A 6000-nucleotide genomic window follows, 5' to 3' on the forward strand; every position below is an offset into this window, starting at 1 on the left:
CCATTTCCTATCCCATCTTCGCCGTAAGACCTACCTGTGTCAGTGCGATGTAAAGAAAATTGTAAAAAAATAAAATACAAGGAATGTCGCATTTAAGGAAACCCTTCAATAAATATTTACCCCATTGACCGTCATGTCTTGACGAGTTTCAGCTAAATATTACGAAGTCGTAGTCACCTCAAACCAAGATGAAGGGGAGCTCGAGAGGGTAACTCACTCTCTATCCCCGATTTACAGTTATTATTATTATTATTATTATTATTATTATTATTATTATTATTATTATTATTATTATTATTATTATTATTATTATTATTATTATTATTATTATTTTCGGCTCCATGGCTAAATGGTTAGCGTGCTGGCCTTTGGTCACAGGGGTCCCGGGTTCGATTCCCGATAGGGTCGGGAATTTTAACCATCATTGGTTAATTTCGCTGGCACTGGGGCTGGGTTTATGTGTCGTCTTCATCATTAGTTCATCCTCATCACGACGCGCAGGTCGCCTACGGGAATCAGATCAAAATACCTGCGCCTGGCAAGCCGAACTTGTCCTCGGACACTCCCGGCACTAAAAGCCATACGCCATTTAACTTCATTATTATTATTATTATTATTATTATTATTATTATTATTATTATTATTATTATTATTATTCCGGGGTATCTGTGGAACGCAGAACGGTGGAAGAAGGTGTGGGCTTGAATGGGTCTAACTACAATATCAAAATTGAATTAAAAGTTTAACTAAATGTTATATTTCTTTTAGAATTTCCAGCTTAACAATTTTCTTCGCTGAGTTAACAATAACAAATTTGTGGATTAAAATAGAGAATCCCAGAATAGGGCATTTAACAATTTTGGGCTTCAAGCCCTCGATTTACAAGATCCGAGCTAGAAGATCAAGTTTACAAAATTTACAATTCAAAATGAGGAATAATTTAGTCAAGGGCAGAAATCCCCCAACTGAAGAGCACTTGCTCCAAAATTTACAATTTCTAACCTTCCATAGGCACCTCACACTATAACAAAACTTTGAAAAGAGCTTACCTGCTCTCGATTCCTTACAGCCCAACCAAGGCAACATTACATCAAAATATTATACTCTCTGGCCTCAAAAGGCACGAATTACAAATGGAACTAGTTTTACACAGGTGTATCTAGTACCCAACCTATCGGGCCTTTGCGGAAAAGAACAGGTTAAATAAATGGCCCGAACCAAAACTCAATGGAGGCGTACACTGCGCTCCCAGACAATGAAATATTAAAATCCTAGAGGGCTCTCGGCCGATGAAACTGGGGCTAGTCCCAAACTACTGAGGTAGCTCGCATGGAAATAACTTTAATACATTACAGGAAGAAAACAGGTACGAAGTCGTAGTCATCTCAAACCAAGATGAAGGGGAGCTCGAGAGAGTAACTCACTCTCTATCCCCGATTTACAATTAAAAACTTTATGAAATTTTACATGAAAGGGAAGAAGTTTACATTAAAACGGTTACACAGTTAGAAATTCGGACCTTCCTCTGGGATAAGTATGTGGAAACAGCAAGAAATATTGCATTTACGTGGCCATTACCTGGTAGATGTTCTACCGGTCGAAGAAAGAGGCGCCCCGCCTCCTGCCTTAACACACACACAGAAAGACGACGATCAATAGGCAAGGAAACTTGAAAAGCCGCAACTTATATACCCTCAGGGAACGTTCGAGAGGATTCTGGGCTAATTCGTACACACCCTCTCATTTTTATTGGTTGAACCCAAAAGTTACACTCAAAACTGAACAAGAAGCCTGTGATAGGCTGGAAATTAATTACTGAAAATTTACTTTGGCCAGATTCGAAACTGGCGGAATGAGACAGAAATGTTGCAAACCTAGAATTACATAAAAAAACAAATGAAAGTTGAGAAAACCTATAAACACAAAATTTCTTTCAATAACACTTCCTTTACCTTGCACCAGAGTGCATGACTATAGTTTTCTGGTAGTGACATCTGTAGAAAAACGTCCAAACTTCTTGATGTAATATATAAGTAATAATAATAACAACGTAAACGTTTCCACCTTTTCAATACTAAAATATATTCACAAAATTATAAATTACAGGGTACTAGTTTCGACCCATCTAGGGGTCATCATCAGCCGTATTGGAGCAAAGCAAATAAAACCAGTCAGTTTAAGCAACTTCGGAATAACACAGTTACTTAATACTTCAGTGGTGACATCTGATTAAAGTCTCAACTTTATGCGGTAGCAATTTCACATTTTGGTCAGTAGAGGAGTTCATTAAGCACTTATTTTGAATGTGCAGAGTTGTACCTCATGTTACAGTTGTTATTATTATCTAATACTACAATTATTATTATTATTATTATTATTATTATTATTATTATTATTATTATTATTATTATTATTATTATTATTATTATTATTATTATCTAATACCCCTTCAGCTAGCATCGGAATGAAGAGGTCTTGGAGAAGACCTACAATAATATTTACCCAATAAAGAGGTAAATAAGTCCTTTAACGATTCTGTGTCCGACTCGTTGGCTGGTTGGTCAGCGTACTGGCCTTCGGTTCAGAGGGTCCCGGGTTCGATTCCCGGCCGGGTAGGGGATTTTAACCTTCATTGGTTAATTTCAGTGGCTTGGGGACAGGGTGTTTGTGCTGTACCCAACATCCCTGAAACTCACACACCACACATAACACTATCCTCCACCACATAAACACGCAGTTCCCTACACATGGCAGATGCCGCCCACCCTCATCGAAGGGTCTGCCTTACAAGGGCTGCACTCGGCTAGGAATAGCCACACGAAATTATTATTAACAATTTTGTGAAGGGATTAACTAGGATTTTTGGACATTTTCGTGCCCTTAAGATAATGATAACGGACTGCTTTTAACCTTGAACTCAAAAGTTTAATGCCCTATGTATTATTTTCAATAGATTCGCCACTGTAATACGCTTATCAAGCTTAAAGGTGTATTGCATAGCACAACAACGGAACTTCCAAGAATATTCCTCCAGATTACATTCACAAATAGCTGCATATTTAGCATTCAACCCAGGAATTTCTTCCGATAAATACCTTCAACATTTTCTATTTGCACTGACGTATTTACTTTAACGGTGTGCACCTGTCAAGGAAAGGATTGTTCAAGAAACAGCTGTTCATTGTCCGATAACGAAACCTATCCTCATGCCACACCGCTACCGCAGAGGTCTGATACGAAGCAACGTCAACATAACTTTGAAACGGCTGTTCCGATAAGGCAAATACAGAAAACTGATTTTATTGTACTCTTCCATTGAATAACTGTATCGTTATTTATATATATCTCGATATGTTTACTTTACTCTACAGGTGTTATTATTGTAGGAAGTCTCCATCAACGCTGGGTAAAGATGATAATAGGTATCTGATATATAGAGAGTCTCCGTGGCCTCCGTGGCTCAGGCGGCAGGCCGGTCACTCCATGTGAGATTTGTGCTGGACAAAGCAGAGGAGAGACAGGCTTTTCTCCGGGTGCTCCGGTTTTGCCTGTCATCTTTCATTCCAGCAACACTTTCCAATATCATTTCATTTCATCTGTCAGTCGTTAATCATTGCTCCAGAGCAGGGCCTCTCAAGCGTCCAAAATCTCACACGTGCAAAACGAGGTGCAGAGGTTCTGTGCACCGTGCATCGGTCCGACTCGGGTTAGTTCGGACCAGCGTTACCTCGGGGCGACGCGGCTAAGCTCGGCTCAACTCGGCTCGGATGCTGAGCCCTGCAGGGCGAGTGAGGAAGGGGGGAAACAGGCGGAGCGAGCGAGACAGGCGTAGGGAAAGAGAGAGACAGCGCTATTGTTCAAACTCGAGGAGTGGGAGTCTGCACTCTGGTCAACCTAGCGAAGTCGTCTTATGCGCCGTGCACTGCGCAATGCACCAGCGCATGCACGCTGAGGGGCCCTGCTCCAAAGGGGTGCGACAGGCTTCCGCAGCCGGCACATTTGCTATTCTCGCCGCTAGATGAGCGGCTTCATTCATTCATTCATTCATTCATTCATTCATTCATTCATTCATTCAGTTCCTGACCTGGTCGAATGAAACACTCTGAAACGATACAAGGACATTTTACCAAAAGACGTAAAGATAAAACTTCTCCAAACTTTGATACTACCAATACTTGACTACTGCGACATTGTCCTCGTTGATGCGACTCGTGAACAGACTATGAAACTTCAACGAGCATTGAACTTTCATCTTACCGGGCGAGTTGGCCGTGCGGTTAGGGGCGCGCAGCAGTGAGCTTGCATCCGAGAGATAGTGGGTTCGAACCCCACTGTCGGCAGTCCTGAAGATGATTTTCCGTGGTTTCCATATTTTCACACCATGCAAATGCTGGGGCTGTACCTTAATTAAGGCCACGGCCGCTTCCTTCCCTCTCCTAGGCTTTTCCTATTCTATCGTCGTCGTAGGACCTATCTGTGTAGCACATGAAAATCTGTGAAGGTCGTGGGCGAGGTTTCTTAAGGTTGGTGCGGGTTCGATTCTCGGTGGTTGCAGATTTGGAGGTGGGGGAGGAGATATATGTGGTTGCGTGGGTGATGTTGCTTATTGCTGTGTTTCGGGCGATGGAATTTCAGTTTGGATGAGTTGTAAGATTGTGGGATGGATAATGTTGGTGTCGATTTGAATTTCCTTTTGTTTGGTTTTTGATAGGTTTGCTTTTGGCTTATTTGGTTTGCATGTAGGCTGTGCGGGTGTGTTGAGATGTGATTTGAGAGCTACGAAAACTGAATGGACCAGCGTATCTCATCTTCCTAAGACACAAGCTGTCTACCGAAATATGTGCTCCTAGCAGTAGTTGATACATAATAGGGCTCTAGGGCACTTCAGTTTTATGTAGTCCTATGTCGATTTTTGGACATCTGTGGGTGGGAGGGGTAGATGACATCCAAGGTATCCCTTACCCCAAGGACTCTTAACTTGGAAGTGTGGGTTGGCATCCGCGGGGACCTTAGCTGAGTATTGGCATTGCTTCCACTTACTTTTTCCAGGATCCTCACTTTCATCTATCATATCCGATGGAGTGCAGCCGAACGAAGGCAGGTGATGTAGGTAATATTAGATTAGGAAATGAAGCCTTAAAGGAAGTACATAAATATTGTTACTTGGGTAGTAAAATAACTAACGATGGCAGAAGCAAGGAGGACATAAAATGCTGACTAGCACAAGCAATTTGCTCACTTCGAACATTGGTATAGGAATAAGAAAGATGTTCCTGAAGACTTTCGTCTGGAGCGTGGCATTGTATGGAAGTGAAACATGGACGATAACTAGCTCAGAGAGAAAGAGAATAGAAGCTTTTAATATATGGTGTTAAAGAAGAATGCTGAAGGTAATAATAATAATGGCGTATGGCCTCCGGAGAGGCTTGCTGCAGGTCTTTTTCTAGTAGACGGCCTATTAGGCGATCTGCATGTCTGTGAAGATGAAGATGAGGGCCCTACCTAGGATGATTTCTTATGTTGAATACGCCACACACACCTAGCCCCCGAGCCATTGGAATTAACGAATTAAAGTTAAAATCCCCGACCCGTCCGGGAATCGAACCCAGGATCCTCTGAACCGAAGGGCAGTACGCTGACCATTTAGCCAACGAGTCGCACAATGATGAAGGTGAGATGGATGGGTCGAATCACGAATGAAGAGATACTGGGTCGAATTGGTGAGAGGAGATCGATTTGGCTAAATTTGGCGAGAAGAAGAGATAGAATGATGGGAAACATCTTAAGACACCCAGGACTTGTTCAGTTAGTTTTTGAGAGAAGTGTAGGCGGTAAGAATGGTAGAGGTAGATCAAAGGTATGAACATGACCAGCAGATTAGAGCAGATGTAGGATGTAGTAGCTACGTAGAAATGAAAAGGTTAGCACAAATAGGGAGGCATGGAGAGCTGCTTCAAACCAGTATATAGACTGATAAATCAAACAACAACAAGAACAATA

This window comes from Anabrus simplex, chromosome 3, assembly GCF_040414725.1.
Source record: "Anabrus simplex isolate iqAnaSimp1 chromosome 3, ASM4041472v1, whole genome shotgun sequence".
Classification (NCBI taxonomy): domain Eukaryota; kingdom Metazoa; phylum Arthropoda; class Insecta; order Orthoptera; family Tettigoniidae; genus Anabrus; species Anabrus simplex.